This window comes from Plectropomus leopardus, chromosome 21, assembly GCF_026936395.1.
Source record: "Plectropomus leopardus strain MGB_pleo_1.0 chromosome 21, ASM2693639v1, whole genome shotgun sequence".
Lineage (NCBI taxonomy): Eukaryota > Metazoa > Chordata > Actinopteri > Perciformes > Serranidae > Plectropomus > Plectropomus leopardus.
In genome coordinates, this window is record NC_142196.1 from 7,615,686 (window position 1) to 7,636,432 (window position 20,747).

General features: G+C 39.0%; 1 protein-coding gene across 1 annotated transcript in view; it reads left to right on the plus strand.

Moving 5' to 3' along the window:
* Positions 1-20,747, plus strand: part of adarb2 (adenosine deaminase RNA specific B2 (inactive)) — a 275,901-nt gene that overhangs the window by 39,055 nt on the left and 216,099 nt on the right. The window lies entirely within an intron of this gene.

The window sequence follows — 20,747 nt, forward strand, 5'->3', positions numbered from 1 at the left end:
TTCAGGTGGAGCTGCCTGGTTAGTGGGAACAGAAAGGAGACTCATTAAAAGTGATCCTCTTGTCCGGAGCAGCCTGATCACTTTCAGCCCTGCTATCCGCCAGAGTTCCCTTTGAAGAGGCGGGTCTAATCTCAGGCCTGTAACATTGTCGTGGTCAACCTGGGTTACCCTGCTAATGAGTGAGAGAGAGTTTACACAGCTGAGCCGGGAAGTCCTGGAGCTACCGGTAGCTCAAGGCAGCACTGAGTTGATCTAATGAGTGTTTGACTGTTGACTAAGTGAGAGCAATATCTAGTAGTTGTAATTGTATGTTTTTATTTTGCTATGGTCATAGAAGGTCAGTAAACCTGATATCCAGTATTTAAAATGAAATCCTGCTATTGGATGAGAAGTGTATGAGAAAGTGGTCTCCTGTTTCTTTCAGACCTCCTTTTAGGTTTATCATTTTAACCAAGGCACCAATTATTAGTGGAGTGTGAAGTGTGGTTATGAACTAGTCATGAAATGAACAGTTTCATTTCAAATGGAACAAAATGAGAGGCGTCCACTTGCCATCTCCATTTCATTTACGAAACGTGGGCAAAATAAATGCATTGTGGCAAGTAGTGATATATTTTCCTTTTGAATTAGATCCCATTGCAGCGATAAAGGGAATTAATTCCTGTGTTTACCTTCACTTTTTGCTGAAAGCGTTATGATTCATATAAATCAAAGTTTATTTTGAAAGTTTTATAAGTTTCCTGCAGCTTGCCTTTATGTGCATATAATGCAGGAAAAATTAGCATGCCAAGCTTTCCTTTAATTTGTATTTTACAATGACTGACAGAGGCAGACTTACCACTCAAACAATATTAAACAATGTGGACTTGATTTAAGATTTTAAAGTTAGCTAGCAAGTGCAGTAAGCCAAGCTGACTTGTTTTAAAACACGAACGAGAGGTCAACCAATTTGTCAGTTTGGCTCATTAACTGGAGGCAATTAGAGAAACAGGTCCTTTCTGCTGCGTGGCTGTATCTCAGTGCATTGTTCTTTGTTTTGACATGATACACGTGATTTCTTTGGCCAGACCAAATTAGCGGGTCTAGCACGATGGCTACTGGCTTTTTCTTATTGAAAGCTATCATTATTATATCTGCCTTCAAAGGGGGCCTATTATGCTCATTTTTGGGATCATATGTGTATTTTGGGGGTCTGCTAGAAGAGGTTTACACATCATGAGTCTCATACTGCCCTTTGCTGCAGCACCTCTGCCTGAAAGTCTGTCTGAGCTTATGTCCTGCCTCCTAAAAAACCCAGTCTGCTCTGATTGGTCGGCTGTCTCTCTATGCACATTCTATTCTATTTGTTGCATTGAGATATCACAAAAATACAGAAGTAAACATTGAAACTCAAAGGAGCTGTTTCAGGGAGCTCAGGAGCAGTATCTTTTGAGGGAGAGAGAGCTCCCTTTGGCTTGGACTTTGGACATTATTTCTTAGGAGACCTTTTGCAAGCAAACAAATGCTACACAAAACAATAAAGAAAAGAAAAAATCCCAAAAAGCATGATAGGGCCCCTTCAAAAATGTACTTTTGGTTGACCACTAGCAAGTTTGAAATGGGTTCTGAAATGCACATGATGGTTACACACATGATAACATATTTGAAGTTTGAAGTCAAAACATTTCACACAAATTTGGCATCATTAGTGATCCAGCTACTGTCAAACACATGAAAATACATAAAAAGCACTGTTTTTGTTTTAGGAAAAGGCTCACCGTTGTGTTTGGAAAATAAAATTCTATCTCGGGTTACAATCAAGTGTAAACATCCCCATAAATACTACAAAGAGCAGTAGATGGCTGTTAATGTCCAATCAGTACTGAATTTCCTTTTAAATAACAGCAGACTGATACTTCCTTGATAAGAAAAAAAAAACACTTAACAGGCTAATAATCAATATCAATTTTACAGTTTGAAAGAAAAACAAATCCAAAAAGTGATTTGTAACTGAACCTGCTCACAGCCATTCATTTTCACATCAGGTTATATGTGTTATTCCTGTACCTGTTGTCTGCACGCACTCCTGCAGCGCAATAATCCATATTTACCTTTTTCTCCACTGTGTTTTGTACCTGTGAGACAGCTTCGGGGCTTCCCTTTGTCTTTCCCCGCTCCCTGAAGAACCAAGACAGACACCGCCTTCTGTCCTGAGTGTTAGCTGCGCTGTATGTACAAAGAGGCAGTGTAGCATAAGTCAGATCCCCAGAGGGAACTGTGGGTAAAAAGAGGGAAACCAGGGATTAAAGCAAAGTGTAATGATGTAGGGGCAAAGAGGAGCGGAGTGTGATACGAAGTGAAAACACATGCGCTCTCTGCCGTAGCGAGAACAGACATATGCATAAATACACCGCCTTTCATCGTGTCATAGAGAACAAGTCTAGACGCACGCCCTTCTATATGGAGATCACACACGTACGCGGTGCTCCGGGATAACAAGACAATGTCAAAAACACTTTAAACAACCAACATGCAAAACATGAGCTTGGAGGGTGGAGATGATCAGATGAGAGTATTTTTGCCTGTCCTCGTTTCAAATACAAAGGTGCACAAAGGAAACAAATAAAACGGGTGAATATTTTGAAATGTGCAAAAATTTAGTATCTGACGAAGAAGTAAAAGTATTAAAGTAATTGCTCACTAGTCTGTTTCAGCCCAACTCCTGCCTTGCTTAAACGTCTAACAAGGACAACACTAGCCTGCACAGCTTTGCACTTTGATTAAAGCTAAGTGAGCGCTCGCTGTAATCCCTGAATCCTTTTTAGTCTCGGTGGGATTTAGGTGAGAATGATTTCCTCTCAGCACTGAGATTTGTGGCTTGCACACTCTTTGTTTGGGATGACATCTCAATGTTTATTCAATCATTCTTCCCATGCTCTGCAGCTGGCATTTTGGTGTATATCATAGTGCCTGAAAATCTGCCCAGTCACCCGAAGTTAAATACGGAGCTAACAGCGGTGGAGCTCGATTTTTCACGGCATGATACAGTTGTCTTAACACATGTAGCGAAACTTTTTCAAAAAGCAAGTGAAACCTGCACAGTGTTGTTTTTCTCTGGCGGTGCGTAACCCTTGTTGACTCACTCGCTAGATATGAGTGTAACCATGGTGATACACTAACACGCCAGTGAAATGTGTATTAGTGGCACTTTTTTTTTTTCTCACCCTGCACAGACGTCTTGTTAATTACTGTGTAGCACTAACATGACAGGAAGGCTAACAGAGCCTTTGGAAGGTTCAGCGATGGCCAAGCAGAGCTGTTTATTGGCTCAGAAGTGTGATTTATGATGCCTCATTGGGGGGACTAAATCATCTCTGTTTGTGTGTGTGTTTCTGCGGGAGAGCAGCTGAGGGGACAGTTGATTGAAGTCTTTAAGTGTTTGGCGGGAATATCCAAGCTTGACTCCTTGACATTATTGCAAACTCCAAACATTTAGCCGCGTGCAGAGAGGGCCGTGATTAATTGGTATGTGTGCGACTAACAAACGAGGGATTAATTTCCCAACAGATTTAACAGCGTGAGTGGTTGCACAGCGCTGTCATGTCTGGCCCCCAGACCCAAACCCTGCGGTGTCTGCTCAAAGGAACAGGTCAGTGATGAGAGATTTGCACCAGTGGAAACTGTTCCAGACTTCCAGGCTGGAAGAGTGTGACTTAATTTGCTTCGCTCTGAAATTAAGTTGGCTAAAATGAGTCCCTGATGGTTTGCTACTTGCATGACATGAAAAGTTAATAAAAAATAATGGATGGGACGCTGCACTGTGAATCAAGACGGGTTTGCAGGACTGATTCCTTATCTGTCTGCCTGAATTTCCTCTTGGGACTACAGTCACTATCAAATCTGTTAGTCCATGTATGGAAGCCTGTGTAGAGTACAATCAGGCCTCTGTGACTCAAAAGTGAATTAAGCTAATAAAGGAACAGTGTGTAAGATTTGGGCAGATTTAGTGGAATCTAGTAGAGAGGATTGCTGATTGCAACCACCTGAAATTTCTCCTGATTAGAATTTACTCTGTGTTTTTATAAGAGGTGGGCGATATGGCCATAAAATAATATCATGATATTTCAAGGTCTTTTTTTTTTTTTGCTAACGATATTTGTTGACAGTATGACAAAAATGCTAAGAATATTTTATTATTAATTTCAAGGACATACGATTGCAACAAAATTAGGAGTTGTAGTTTTACATGTCAACATAAATGTAGTTTACCTTCAAATATTCAGAACAAAAATAGCCCTGTTCTTTAGTTTGTAATCAACAACAGTAACTGAGTGAGATTCAGATACTGCTTAAAATATAATTATTACTATTTTAAAAAATTACACATCTAAACAAATGGCAATTACAAAATACCTTCTCTTCAATCTATAAGTAGTACATATACTGTATATAAATAACTGATTTTCTTTCCACCTGGACCTGTATGTGCTGCTATTTCTCCTCCACTCTTCTTGTGTCACTCAGTGCTGACGATCAGAAGCAATTATGTCAAGATAAATTATTGCCATTATCACAGTATGAATATTTCTTATCATATTAAAAACTAAGCAGTGCTGAACAACTATGAAGCAAGAATGTGTTACTTTGTTGCCCATTTCATACCTACAATGTTTTAATGTTTTCAGAAACATGTTTCAGTTTACCGTTGTACTGAAATACGAGATTGTTTGATACCAGCTGGTCTCCATTTTACTTCCTATGTTTAATCCCCAGGGATTTATAAGTCCCTGCAGTGCAGTGCATTCTGGTAGTTGTAGGTTTTCTATCTCTTCAGCAAAAAAAAATATGCCCTTTTTCTGGGTTTTCTCTGGTCATGTAGCACCAATTTCAGAGGTGTTACTGCATAGACCTGCTTATTTTTTAAGAGACCATCTTTCCAGCAGTGAAATACTTCTTTAAGAAAGTGAACATGTTTAATAAAATAAAAGTCTCTTGGTAAAAAATAAAACACCACATACAAGTCCCATATCTTTTAGGTGTGCAGTGCAGCTGTGAATTGAGCGTTTGACCCACATGTGGCTCTTTTCTCTGCTCTCATTTTTTGGAAGCACCTTACATCTCTTAAATGTGAAATTAATATGAAACCTGTAATAACTGATCATTTGGCCATTGTAGGGCAGTGGATACAAGTTTGCCTAATTACCCTACTTAACCTCGACGCATTAGCATATATTTCTCAGTTTTGGTGTCAGTTTGTAATATTTTAACTTCTCTTTTATCACTTGGGTTCAGTGTAATTACTTAGTGTGCTGTTTGGATCAGTCCTTTCGGTTTTAATTCAACAAATGAGATTATTTCTGCCTCAGGAGCACCCAAACGGAAATATAAACCTGTATCCTGTGACCGGGGTTGGTGTTTGTGCGTATGGGACTTGAAGTAAGTAGTTACTGTGTGGCTTGCATGTGTGAACTTTGTATTACCTTGTGTATTTTGGATAATAAAATAATCTTGCTAAATAGCTGAGAGGAACTGCTGTGCAGAGACAGAAGTGAGCGAGTGGACGTTTGCCAGGATACCTTAGGCAGCGTCATAGGGGGCCATTTTTCTTGGCAAAATTATGGAATTACATTGAGCTGAGGACAGTTCTTCAAGATTGGATAAGGAATGAATAATTTAAGGCCTAATGATTAATCCAGTGGCAAAACGCCCTGCTGAAATATCACATCTCTGAAGGTAACTTTAGCCCTCAAGAAAGACGGATGTGGAGGTTTGTCATGCGGTTTTCTAAGGGAAATTTCATCTCGGGCACGACATAAATCTTCCTGGCAGGGGAAAAGTACAATAAGTTCGTCATGAATATGTCTACATCACACACAATTATAGCTCAATTGTCCATGCTCCCGAGAAGCAACATGTAAACGAAGTGCAAATCACTCCCTGAAGTTCGGATTGGTCCAATGTTTAATCCTGTTGTTGATACAGACTTTGAAGCTACTTTGAGGATGAGCTTACAGGGTTTGCTGTGAGTTAAAGACTCTCATACTGTCAGTTATACGTATAGCTTACTGAGAAACTTCCAAAACATTTTGAACAGTTGCAGGATTACAGCATTAAACGGTCTAAACGGTCTGTGTGTTTGGGTGTGTTGGCGGATATGTGTGTGTCACAGGAATTAGGAAGAGCATGACAGGCAGAGTGCAAGCTGCTTTACTTTCTCTGATAAATACAGATAGCACTAAGGGCAACGCTATATTGCTTCACACAGTGAAAAACTCAACCTGAATCAATTTCACAATTAGCCAGTTCAGTGTTTTAATTAAAAAACAACAGTCGCCTTTGAAGAAATCAATTTTAACTTAAGAGGCAAAAGAGAGAATTCCCCTGCCACTTCACCATCCCTCAGCTCTGTCAATTCAAAGACATAGAGATGCTTTTGGGCCTTTCTTTTGTATCCAAACAGTGCAGCATTAAATAGAACATTTTTAATCGTCTCAGTGTTTTTAGTAGAACAACGTATTTGCCTGTATTTGAGACAGGGGAGAAAGAAAGGCATATGATGACCAACAAAGGTAGGCAAGACATTAAGACTGAGACAATACGTGTATCTCCTGACTCACTACTATCCAAATACTTACTGATTTGCTTTGTTTTGCAGTTTTTAAGTATTGTGATTCTATTAATATTGTGTTTTAATAGAACTATATATTACATTTTTTATTATTTTTAATACTCTACAATGGGGAAAAGTTAAATCATACACCTCCATAGACTGTTTATCATGACATAATTTGAAAAACAATGCACATCATGTGTCAATCAGGTTTTTTTTTTTCATTTCAGCAGCATCATATACTACATAGTAAAGTGTTAATAAACTTATAACATTTTTAGCAGTTGTGACTTTGCCCTATTTGAAAATGTATTTGTTTTGTTTTTTTTCAATGTATCTATTTATTTATTTATTTTAGGAAATTTCTGGATGGTATACCTTTAAGTTAATTTTTTTTTCACCCGTGCACTCATGTTGCCCTAACCATTAGACTATCAAGGTACCACAGGACTATTTTTTATTATCTCTGATGAAAGTTGAAAGGAAAATTTGGGTTTTAATATAGAAACAGAGACTGCCTAAATTTTTCATCATCCAATTAGAGGACTGCTGAGACTGATGATCACCTGAAAGTGTTTTGAGGACAAAACAAAAGTAAGTTAAAGAAATTTGTTAAACAGCTCCGCAAAACTTTTGAAAAGAAGTTTTTGTTACTAGAGCTGTTGAAGTGACGTGACAGTGACGAATGCAGCATTCTTACCCAAAGCTGAATTTTTTTTTCTCTGGACACTCAGGAAAAAAATGCCTAACTTGGTACAATATCCCAGCAGAGCGCCTTGTCGTGCTGCTGGCGTTTGTAGCGAGATGTAAATATGTGGCACTCCCATTGTAAAGCACTAAAAAAAAAATAGCTGGCCCCAGAAAAAAAAATCCTTTGGCCAGCACAGCCCCAAAAACTGGAACTGTTCCCCTCTGTTTTTAATAACCATAATACAAGCCATATGATATGACCAGTTACCCCTGTGATGGTATTAGTTAGCCCTGTCACTGTGTGTTTGTGGCTGCCCTCAGCATGGAGCTTACACTCCTGCAGCAGCAGCAGCTGAAACCCATACTGTCCGTGGTGTGGTGATGTCGAGCAGTACATTTAACGTTGGCATTCAGCATTCTCTATTGACATCAAGGACATTGAATTAAGTACTCAGTTAGTATTGTATCACTTCCAAGTTACTTTTGGTAACTAGTATCATATTTTTTTCAAATGATACCCAGACCTGTTTGGAAACAATGAGAGTGGTGAGAGTAAACCAAAACAGTTGCCTAAAGAGCAGAACAGTCAGCTGACAAATGCTATAAACCTCTGTAGAGCTGAGGGAAGTGCAGAGTAAGGCTTTAATTTTCTGTGGTTTCATCACTATGAGTCACTTACTCTCACATACACACAGTCATTCGGTCAGATGTCAATTTAAAAATATTAAATATAGCAGCTTTAAATTGTGCTTTTTGGCTGAATACAGAAAAAGTAAGTCCTGACAGTAAGTGTGAGACAGGATGAACCCTGGTTTTGGTGCTGAAGTCAAACACTTGGTCACAAATAACTTAATACACAGGAGACAGAGCTGTTATTTAGTTTTTTTTTTTTTTTTTTCAAGCAGAATGGCTATTATTAACATAAATTTCACTACTAGAAGTAAATTAAACATGTCCTATTTTCAGCATAGATTACATCTGGAGTCTGGTATTTGTACTGTATTGTCTCTGACAGGGCTTTGGTTTCCACAGTTATTGATCTGCCAGCTTTAATTTCCATCGACGGTGCTTTCATCCACTGCACTTGAGAAACTACATCCACTCTCTCCCATCGCCGTATGCTTGAACATTCTGCCAGCACACTTTCCTTAACAGAAAAAAACAAACTCCACCCACGTTTCACGCATGTCTGGCATGTCAATGCCCGAATCTCAGCCCGTTTCTTGCTGCACTTATGATCGCCTTCGTCCATTTCGACGGGGAACCAGCCGCGGCTGCTCACCTCAATGTGTGGTTTAGTGAGGGGAAAAGCTTGAAACTTCAAACGGCGCCAGTCTCTGACGCGGCGATAAACCCTGCCTGATGAAAGACTAGAGCTTCAGAGAAGAGGAGGTGATGAGCTTAACTTTGGGGATTTAGCAGCTCCGTCTCTCCCTTCCCGCGTTTTGTCGAACACTGTGTTGCCTTCATGCCTGATTGTCATTCTGAGTAACGGGAAAGTAATGACACTTGTCTTTGATCCCTGGAAAATGTTAACACAGAGGTGAATAAAGGTAACCTCATGTGGAAACTGAAACAAGACAAGCAGATGTGTGAAACTAAGTGAAGTATCATGTGATTAATAAATCATTTTGATTGGACATTTCTCATAGCCTCATTGGAAAATTAAGATGAACAATTTTCAAAGTGAAACTAATAAAATAACAATCGAATGTTCAGTTTGAGGGAGGTATTGAGTCTGACAGTCTGCAGCTCCTTGTCTCAGACACATGTAAAATGTTTACTACCACCATCTACTGTTCACTTGGAGGAGTTGACTTCTCAAACCACAAAACAGTTGATTCATACAGCTCCATCAAAGATAAGAATAGAGAAAAAATACCTTTATTTCAAGTAAAAGATGTGATACAGGGGTTACTGCTTAGAATAAAAAAATTTGATTGATTTTAAACAGCATAGTTTGGGAAAGTAACTTTCTTTCAGATATAAACACTGTTACTTTCTGTCCACGTCTGAAGCACTTAGAGACATACTGCTTCCAAGGACACACACATTTATTCATTTTAATGTTTACACCATTAAGAAAGAATCAGGAGAATGTGTTTTAATCTCTTTCATCCAGAACACTGAGGTTACAATAAGAAAGAATCCAACGCTTTGTGCTGTAAGCCAAAGCTACCAGTCACCGAGGTATCTAAGAATGAAAGCCATTTTGTCACGAGGGAAGTCAAGGTTTTATGGCACATTCATTTGGTCGAAGGTCCACGTCATTTAAGCACTGTGTTGTAAACATTTAGTCCATTACGGAGCTGTGTAGACTTTGCAAAGAAAACTTTAGTACTTAAAGTGAATGCAGAAATATGTATAACTTATTTACTTAGTTTCTTGGATGTGAAGGTGCTGTTTGTAGTATTTTTAACATGGATAAATGACCTTTTCCTGCCTCAGCGGTCGCTTTGCTATATTTTTCTTTGAGTGTACTGTACGGTATGTTAAATTTAGAAAGCTGCTGGGTTGCACAAAAGATGGCCAGCCCTGTTCTTTAAGTGCAAACAGAAGTAGCAACATATTTGCAGCAGAAGGTAACAGGATTTGTGTGAAATGTATTCATATTTAGCAATAATAACTCTCGCATATGGTGTCATTTGTTTACATCTTCAAGTGTGTTTATTGGGTTTTAAAATGATACATTGAGGTAAATATATGAGCATTTAGCACCTTTAAAAGACTCTCCAAAACTGCTACTTTCATGCATTAATATTAGAATTTAACATGTAACACAGTGTTAAAAACACCTCTTTTACAGTTTGTAAATAGGCCCCATTGACTTGTGATGGAAAGAAAAGGAGGTAAAGGAGTGCTCATGAAATTCATTTCACTGAGTCACCGCTGTTCAGAGCATCTCTTTGTCATGGCCTCTGGTCCCCCTGGGAGCCCTTTAACTCTGGCCTCATAAGAGCCCCACAGAGACCTCTCTGTCAGTCATCCAGACACCGTCCTCTGATTGGATCAAAGATTGATTACACCCTATTCATGCAGCGCCATCATTGGAGGACAGAAAGGCATGCACCGCAGGTCAATGGGGCCTTGTAATCAGTGCCAATGCAGCAGTGACATGATGCCGCGGCAGTAGGAAAATCACTCGGCTGATTTCAGCACAGGCATGTACCGGGTGTCGTAATTTCAGCCCGAATCAAAATGTGCCACGTCCTCGGCGCATACAAAGTTAATTGCAGAGTGAGGATTCAGTTTGTGAAGAGCTTTGAGTGATTCCCAGTCAGCGTTTGATTCATCTGTGGCAAATGCAGAGAAAAACATCCTGTAACCCTAATCCTCATTAATCTCGAGACACATTATGTTTTGTGTGCAAAGCTCGATGCTCATTTGGTCAAACACTCAATAATATCATTTGACTACTCAGTCTTATTTCCATGAAAGCAGAGATTCAGACGTGATGACGTGGTTGATGTCACATATGACAGGACTCTGTCAATTTGATAACTTTTATAATATGAAAAAGATTCAGCAGAAGGATATTTTAATGATAAAATCCCTGCAGCCATCTGTTGGTGTAATGAAATGGCTGGCGCTGGCAGAAGATCTGGATGACCTCTCGCTATCCACGGGCAGCATATGCTGCGCCGCCGAGTCGGAGGCACAACCTTTCCAGTGCCGACGACCATCAGCAACCTCATAATCATCAAAACCTCATCTGTTACATTCATAAATCCCACCTCCGGTCTGGATTCTTGAGGATTTGCAAAACAGAGCGCACCATATGCTGCCATTCTGCACACGCATGGTCTTGTGAACAAAGACAGGGAAATTAATTAAAACCATGGCTTGCTGGTTTTGATTTGTAAGACCTGCAAATATCACAGGAAGACAACAAATGTGGCCTCTCTGCACTGTGTTATTCCGTGAGGTATTAGAGTTGGAGATGGAGCAGTGATCCACAAGTGCTAAGACTCGCTGTACTCAAGCTACCAATTCTCCCTGCATTGTGAGATTAACAAACTCAGCTCCTTGCCGAGCCGAGCAACATGAGCAAAGCATCATTGTTACTTTCCGTGCTTCCTGCCACTCGCACAACTGTGACTCTGTAATACTTCAAACGCCTGCCAGATTTTAAGTCATTCTGGATGCTGGCTTTAAAGTGCTAATGGGCTGGATATTAGCGATGTAGTAAAGCGTGTGTGTTTGTGTGTGGTATAGGGAGGGCCTGTTTGACTTTACGTGGTGGTATCCTTGGTGTGTGTGAGAGGAGGAGAGGCTGGCTGCGATGCTGTTGCACCAAGCAGAGGCAGTTTCAAGGATTACTGTCGGGGCGGAAAAGAGGCAATTAATCTCTGTCTTCAAAATGGGATACAGCTGAGCTTCAAGGCCTTTAGGATCTTTTGGAAAATGATAAGCTTCTGTTTACTAATTTTCCCATGTGGTCATATTGACGGGCGTTGTGTTAGGCAGATAACCAAACGTGCATGTGTGAGTGTGCAAATTTAGGGTTATTTAAAAGCAGGTTTAGTGATGAAACTCGTTCATTTTTTTCTCAATCAGACATGCATGAGAGCACCAGTTTGTTTGATTTTGTTTCGCTCATTTTCAATTACAGCCGGTTCCCGAGCGGCTCGATCGTCCGAGGCACTATCAGTTGGAACAGGATGTTTGATCAGAACTAAGCTCTGCTGACATTTGATTTTTTTTTTTTTTTTAACCTGCGTCCTTGTCCTCAGCTCTGTTGTCAGGTCAAAATCAGAAGAGCTCATAATGTCTGCATGAGGTGCACAACAAATAGTAGTGCCTGTTTGTCCACAACAAGAGCTTTAGAGAGGTATTTTTAACTTTTACGACATATATGAAATGTGCCGTCAGGGAGGTCGGCTCTGGAGGAGTTTCCAGCACTGTACCTGCACCAATGAGCAAAACAAAACCCGATTGTAGCTGTACATCATTTTCCCCCTGGCTGCAGAATTCAGCCTGATCAGACCTGGCATCTTTACCTTCAGGAGCTCCACAACGGTTTTCTCCATCTGTCTGTGCAGATATAACTCTCCATAGATGCGCCTGAAAACACAAACTACAAGAGGAGCAAACATGAAAAATAAGAAGCATGAGCAGCAGTTGGACTTGTTGGTTGTATTATTAAGAATGAAACAGAGACCCAAAAACACTGATAAAAGTACTCTGAATCACTCAAAATTGAACTAAATTTTGAACTCCATTTACTTTTTTTTAAGGACAACTGTAATGATATTGTAGCATGTTGTGCATATTATTTATTTATTTATTTATTATTTGTTCAAAATAAGATTAAGAAATGTGTTTATGTATTTGTGAAAACAACTGAAGTTTAAAATTTCACATAAAATCAAGACATTTTTTGTCATATGTATTGCACTGGTTTACACACCTTTTAAAACTACACTTTGACTGTTAGTTTGTGGGTTGTAGCAGTTAGCAGGGCAGTTTCATAGTGAAAGGTAGTGTGTGTCTGGATTTCAGTTGGCTTGGTTAACATTTTCAAAAATAAGACTGAGGTCTGATTTGTTTATCTATTCATCATCCTCCCTCTTGAAACTAAATGCCGCCCGCATTTTCCATTTCACTCTGAGATATGTCATAATACAGAATGCTCTAACAGGTCTTATTGGGTGTTTTCTGTGGCAGAGGTTGACTGATTTAAGACATCTGTCCCGTTCGTCATTCAACATTTGTGCGGACCCACTGTGCTGTTAAGTTTGTGTTTCACTTGTAAAGTGGAAGCTAGCAAGCTAGGCTAAGTAGCTACCCATCAAAAAAGCGGTGCTAGTTTGCAAAAGATAACCTTAGGACTGATTTCAACTGGTCTAATGTTAGCACTAATACTTGCTGTGCTAATATTACCATTGCTTCTCCCTTGATTAACACTGCCATTGATTCTCACTGGACTAATGTTAGCATAGATAGTCACTGGACTACCGTTAGCATTGATACTCACTAGACTAACGTTGACACTGATTCTCACGAGACTAACATTAGCATTGATACTTCATTGACTAACATTAGCATTGATACTTCATTGACTAACATTGGCATTGATTCTCACTGGACTAACATTGGCATTGATTCTCACTGGACCAGGGTTAGCTTTGATTTTCACTTGACTGGTTTTAGTATTGATACTTAGTGGCCTAATTTTAGTATTGATTCTCATTGAATTATCTGATTATCACTCATTCTTGGGTGTACATGGATAATGACCAGACTTGTCCATACTCACAGCCGCAGGAAGTCTTGTGATCTTAGCACTGTCTATGTTACCCCGTGTCTCGAATCATGACATGGGATTACAAACGTATGAAGTCAAGGAGTAAAGTAGCAACGGCTCATGAGTGATTTAATTAAACTGGTCAGTAAAACTTAATACTTTTTTTTCTCATTAGTTGCTACAGTTCTGGTTATAAAAGTATACTCAGTTTTAAATCAAACACTAAGGACATATAAACTGACTTCTTAGCGACAACATATTTAATTTCAGTTTAACAAAGTGTCTAAATCTGGCATTGTGAAGAACTATTTTGAGAAATCTCTCCTTTGCTAAACAGAGATCGAATTTACTTTTATTCCATTCATTCTCTCCTTTCTCCTTTCCTGTCTTTCACTGATAAGCCCCCCTCACCACAGAACACAATGGCCCCATTGTACTAAACCACGGAGCTGATAATGTTACGTGACATTAAGGGCAATGATGTTAGTTCCTATTCACAGAGACATTTTGATTGGAATGTAGACTCACAAAGAGCGGCATAATATTCAATGCTTTCAGAAAATTAAAGAATCCAATATTAAACACAATCACCATTGATCTGCACCATCGTGGACTCTCTGCCTATTTTATTAGCCTGTGTGTCAGGAGATGCTTGCTTCCCAGATAGGCAAAGACCAACTAATAAAGCAATAATATTAGTGCGATAGACTCAAATGATGATCTTATTAACTCATACATTTGCAGTTGCCAGATATCAAGTTGCCACATGAAGCCTTTTGCCTCCAATCTGTTAATTTGAAACCTACCCGAGCAATCTATCCACAGCAGCAGAAACACTCAGAATTCCCAATGTCATTCTGTTCCCTCTGAAGTAAAAACTCAATTGTTTTTGCTCTCTTTTATGTATAATAATATTCATATTCCCCTGAACGCTGACCTGCGAAAAAAGGGGCTATTTCAGAGCTGTCAGTGCAACGTCTTTATCTTCACTCTCCAAATGTTGGGGTCAGCCAAGACTTGACGCTTAGCAGACAATTCTCCCAAAGACCTAATGTGATTAATGGGTGTCACTTAAGAAGGGTGGGGTAAGGTTGAAAAAGAAAAGAGGAAGTCATCCAAAGGAGATTGTTACTGAAGAAAAGGTACATTGGCGGCACTTCATCAGCGGAAGCAAGAATTCAGCCCCCCTGGCTGTAGCTACGTGCTGTTAAAATGAAATGTTCAATGTCACTTTCAAAGTTTTAATATGGCCGGGGAATGCAACCTTGAAATGAGGTGTGGGCAAGAGTTTGCAACTAGCAATTAGTCGGCTTTGTGTTGGTAATGTTTGCAAGGTACATTAAGGAATAGTTTGCTCAAATTCCTGACATGGCTCGCAAAAAAATGCATTCTCTGGTGTAATTCCAACTTTGCAATATTGCCTCCATTTGCTCTTTGCCACTGTTGGGGAGGCCATGTAGGTATTTTAAAAAGCTGTGGCTTCAGTTTCCTGTCACAGGTGTCCTTGCTTGTCCTCCTCTTTCATTCTGCCGCCATGAACAGCCTCTGGAAAGTGAAAGTATAAAGTTTAGATACAAAGAGGAAGGCAGCCAAAAGCCCACTTTACACCTGCTGTTAAACATTTGTTTATCTTGTTGCTAGATGTAGTCAGATTGTCTTCACAGCTGGACCTGGATTTTTTTTCATTTGCAAAAACAGCTTGTCACAAATGTCACTTCCTCTGCTCATGTTGACACCACTTGAAATTTGTTTTTATTTTTCTCATTCCCACAATATCCTGACAATCTCAATTTTTTGAAGTATGTTGCTTATTAAAATGCCTGCCACCTGTTTGATGCATCTGTGACTTGGTGGAATTTGTCTGCAATTATTTTTTAGTTTATCTAGAGCTTATAGGATAAAGATGTTGTGTTCAACCACGTCATCAGATATGACTGGATTTTCCAAGCATGCTAGATTCTTACCCTTGAATTATTAATTTTTGTTTTGCAATCACTTTGTTAAAATCGGTCAGGGCCATATTTTATAAGTGAGCTAGGCGATTGCACAGTGTGCCACCAGGTGGAGGGGCACCAAAGAGAAGGATGAGATCTTTTGTAATTAAGTGCAGATGTGAGGTCTGCTTTTCAAAGTCTGGCATGGTGATTTGATAAAGACCCTCTGCTCGTACTGCACTAAGCACCTGATACATAGAGCAGTCTAAAGGACCGGGGACTTTACTAGTACTCTTGCTGTCACATCATTTATTGACAACAGCAATGCATGTGTTTTCCTTTCCATGCTGTGTTCCCTCTTTAACTTAAGCCATTTTTACAAATCTATTCATGCGGCACAGGTAAAGCTCTCCATGAGTTTTTTTTTTCCTCAGCGGCAGTTTGTGACTCGCGGGATGGATAATTGATCAGTCGATCCGTTCACAACTAATCAAATCAGTGGATGAGAGAAGCAGCTGCTTTGAGTAAATTCAGACTTTTAAACCCAGCAGAACGAACAGTTAGGTTTCATTTTCTTTGTTTAATTTCAACAGCACTCCTAATGTACCTCCACCTCCAAAAATAGAAAATCTATCGTGGCGGCAGATGTTTTAATTGTGGCAGGCCGCCGAAATACCTAAATGAATTGGGGCAGGTAATGTTTGAGTGGCTGGTAAACAGTCAGTGTGGAGAGGTTGAATGAAGTGGTCAAAATGCAATGTGTGAACCCATCAGCTGCCATCTTGACAACAATTTTGCCTTTCAGAGTTTAAAAAAAATGTATCTACATTCATATACATATATCTGTTTGTAGAGAGAAGCCATTATAATATATTATAATAATAATACAATATTAGTATTGTTGTCTGCCTGATAGCCGGTGAGCTCCTAGATTCATAATAAAGTAACTAAACATTTTATTTTATAACTCAAAAAAGTGAATTTTAGTTTATCCAATCTTTATAGAAATAAACACTTTTTTTGATGGGCTTTGGTGCTATCATTAAAAACTGTCAAAATCATGTCCAGACCCTCCAGCAACAGTTCCACACTGACACTCTCATGGATATTTCAGGAAAAAATAGCCATGAATTCACTGAAGGTGAACCCAAAAAGAATGCAATTTAATGCCTGTTTCACAATCTTACCGGTCAGAGTGTGAATATATGATAGCGAGGGACAATATGGCCCAGAATCATTATTATATTACTTTTTTTTTCTGTACTTCACAGCAGTATATAATAATTATGTAACCTGAACTCAAATAAGCAGCATAAAATGGAGGAATGGACTGAAAAATTACAAATTAGTAATTAATATAAGTTCAATTGAAGTTTTAGCCAAATTCAACACTGGGCTACTGAGTGAGCCTACCGGGCACTGGCCCAAGGGCCCAAAGATTTGGGCCCCCCCGCTGGCCTTCATCTGCAAAATGTCACTTGAATTAATGTAATGTGTATTAACTATGAAAAAACTCAAAATGACCAAAAAGAGATGAAATAAAATAACCTAATAATAATATTTATTAATAATAAATAACCACTAAGAGACACAGAAAACAACTGTCTTATCATTCCTCTGCCCATACCTAGACTGAAGTTGGTAGTAATGCCAGCTTTTGCTATAGGTCAGATGGTGCTAACGGAAACACCACGAAAAAGGATTGAACAGCCTCCCGCGTGCATAGTTGAAAACAATGGTTTTAATAGAGGTAATAAAATAAAATAGCTGTCAAGAATTATAAATATGTCTAATGTAGTGTGATTGTCGTACCTTGAGCTGCAGACTTCTCAAGAGGCAGGACAGCTTTCTTTTCAATTTCCTTAAAAGATGTCTCAAGGGTACAGCTCTGCTGAATGTTAACACGTACTCTTTCTCAAGCGTGAGTAAAGAAAAATAACCGTTAATTACAGTATTTTGATTAGAGAGCAACAGATGTATTACCATGGAGACAGTTCTACCTGAACACTGAGTGTTATATTAATTATTCTAAATATGAAAACAGCACAAAAACATCAAAGTTGACAAATGAAAAGCACTCCCGGGAGCATGTAGACCAACACATTTCTTCATTTCTAGACAGCCGCGTTCCTTCAAATGTAAAGGAAAACGAAATCAGAATCAAAAGTGCAGAAAATGAATGTGTCTGAGCGGCGTACTGATTGGCCTCCTTATCTTAGATTGCAGGTGTCTGATTTGACGATGGAAAAAAGAGGAGTCGTAGCCATGTGTTTACTGTAATCTCAATTTAAATCTAACTCTTTAATCCAGGGATATGACATCAAACTAATGCCAAGTGTTTGGCTAAATCATTCTAGTAAGTAAACACAGAAACAGAGAACATAACTTGTAGTGCATTTATTTCACAGGAATTGTCAGATGCTGGTGTTTTCAAGTCTATATTTAACTTTGGCTTTAACATTCACCAACACAAAGTCAGTGTTGTAGTTCATGACCTATTTTGAAAATTAGACACATATACAGTCAACATCTTTCTTTTAATATTTGTGAGTCCTCATTATTCCAGTCCTTAAGATATATACCCGTGAATCTGAGGTTAATCTGGAATTTAAGAGTTGAAAATGTTAGTCAGTTGATCCAATCATCGATAGAAAATGTATCTGCAACTATTATGGTCACTGTTACAATGGTTTGAGTCACTTTTCAAACAGAAATGCTAAACATTTGCTCGTACTAGCTTCTTAAATTTAAGAATTTTCTGCTTTGCTCTGTTTTATATCAGCGTTAGTTGTGGTGGCGTCACCTTGGATTCAAATGAAAAATGAAGAAAAGAGAATTCCTGCACACTGTCCTGTCACTTTATATGAACTTTATTATTAAGTAAACAGCATTTTGGTTGTCAGACGCTCATCAATTCAAGTCAAAGAACAAAGAACATTTATCAAACATATAGATTATGCCTACTCAGGTGAGGTTTATAGACAAAAAAAATGTTTAGTAAAAAAAATAGTTGCGGCACTAATCTCCAGAGTTAGGCAATAAATATAACTCGTTCAAGAGTGTGTTTAACCAAAGAAATCAATTTTGACTGATTTTTACGATTGTCAAACAGTTTCTGTAGCAAATTAAACATGTTAAATTGTGGCAAATCATTAATTTTAACAGTCCTGTCAAAGTCCATAATAATGCAATTTTTACCTAAAACAAACTATGCAGAAATGCTAAAACATGGATTTTTCTTTTTTTTTTTTGTTTTAGTAGCACACTATTAACAGACTGCCATAAGTGTTTTTCTTCAAGTAAATAGTGCAGCTTTGTGTTTTAGGAGGGCGTAAAGCCATTATTCAGTATTGACTATAGATCCCTGATGCTTTGAGGCGTGGACAAATGACCCATATGAAGGCCCGCCCACAGAAATGGCAGGGCCCCTGAAAAGGTTTAGCAAATTGACCCTCCCTCTCTCTATCCTATTAAAGACATACATGTAAACTGAGAGAGACTCGTTCTGTTGACAGGGGCTACAAAGGCCAAATGCCCGTGCCTACAAAAAAAAAAGAGATTTTATTTTCAGGAGAGGGGGTTTTCAGTATGAAACTATGACACATGTCACACAGAGATTTATTAGCGCTAATAGAAGACATAATCCAGGTTATTTGCAAGCCCTTAGGGGCACTTTGCATCAGTCTAACAACTACTGACCTTGTCGTGTGTGTGTGTGTGTGTGTGTGTGTGTGTGTGTGTGTGTGTGTGTGTGTGTGCGTGCATCCACGTCTCTCCTCTAACCTGTACCTCTGCCCCACCCAGCCTGTTTGCTGTTATCTATGGATGCTCCAGCCCCCCTCTAGCACACCTTCATTACTGCCCCAGATAGTGGCATTGGCAACTTGTCACTTGTATTGATTTCTCTTAAACTGCAATTTACATGGATATTTGTGGGCGTCCTGAGGGCAGGCTGCAGCCTGGTGGACGGCCGCAGCACCCTCTCTCTCTCCTCTCTCTCCCTCCCGTCCCTCTCCTCTCTCAGCCCCTCGGGCCGGGAGGAAATGTTTCCACCCGACAACAGAGCCTCAAAGTGACTTTTCAATCTGACATCAGCAAACGAGTGACTGTGGTTTTTCTGCAAATACATTGTTTTTCTCTTCTGAACATCAACAGTAAAAAGGATGATAGCTAGTGAGGGCACAGGAGATGTTTTTAGGGAAAATAGCAGCATTTACAGTCAATAGAAGACCAATTTTAGTCATTTTTTTGATATTCTTTTGTTCAATAACTGCACATGCAAAAACACAAACTTAAACAGACCTAAACAGCTAAACAGTCACAGAAAACAAAGTAAAATAGAGTATTTGATTAGAACAAATCTACTTTTTCATTATATATTTCAGTGTACTGGCCTTGAATGTGTCTGGCAGCACCAACACACACCTGACCTCCGCATAAGAGGCCAGGGGAATAAAACAATAACCTCCAGCTATAAAGCCACAAATGCTTTCTGAAAGCCTCGACACTGCACTTTCACACAAAAATGCCAAACTGTCACAAGCTTCAAACTTTGTAGCCGCAACACACTGTCAGTGCAGTTTTTGGTTCCTGCGCTGAAGGTCACCTACAACCTTCAAACAGGATTTTCACAATAAAAAAAGACATATTTGGTCATATATTTTGTAATTAGGAGGCTTTTGTGGTTATAAAGCTGGAAAATTGAATAGAATTAGACTCAAAGATGCATTTGATGTAGCGTGAGTTGTTGTGTGGAAAAGCCGTGCTAATTGAACATTGTGCATCTTAGAGTAATCTCCCTTTATGGACTTGTCTCTGACTTTAGAACAGAGGGTGGGATTGAGAGGGAATTTGTTTCAGATCGGTAATCCTACAAGAAAATTAGAAATCCCAAATCTCAGTGGACAGACAAGGAGAGGATACAGATTCATCAGAGGACTCTGCACTGTAAAATCTGACAAACTGATTTTAAAATGTAGTTATATTTACTGAATTTTGTGAAGTTTTTGCAACTAAAAAATGACAATGAAAAAGTTAAATTCAATAAATCTTTCTAAGTTTTAGCAACTTCGGTAAACCAAGTTTCCTATGCAATATATCTGTATATCTGTATTCATATATCTGTATTCATTTTTTAAAAACATGTTAAGAAAACAAAACTTGCAGATCTCCTAACTTCGTCATTGGGAAAATCTTCTTTTCGATGATTAGGTTAAGACAGACTAACATGAAGTTGCTAACACTTAGAAAGAACAAGGTCATTAAACTTGTCATTTTTAAGTTGCCA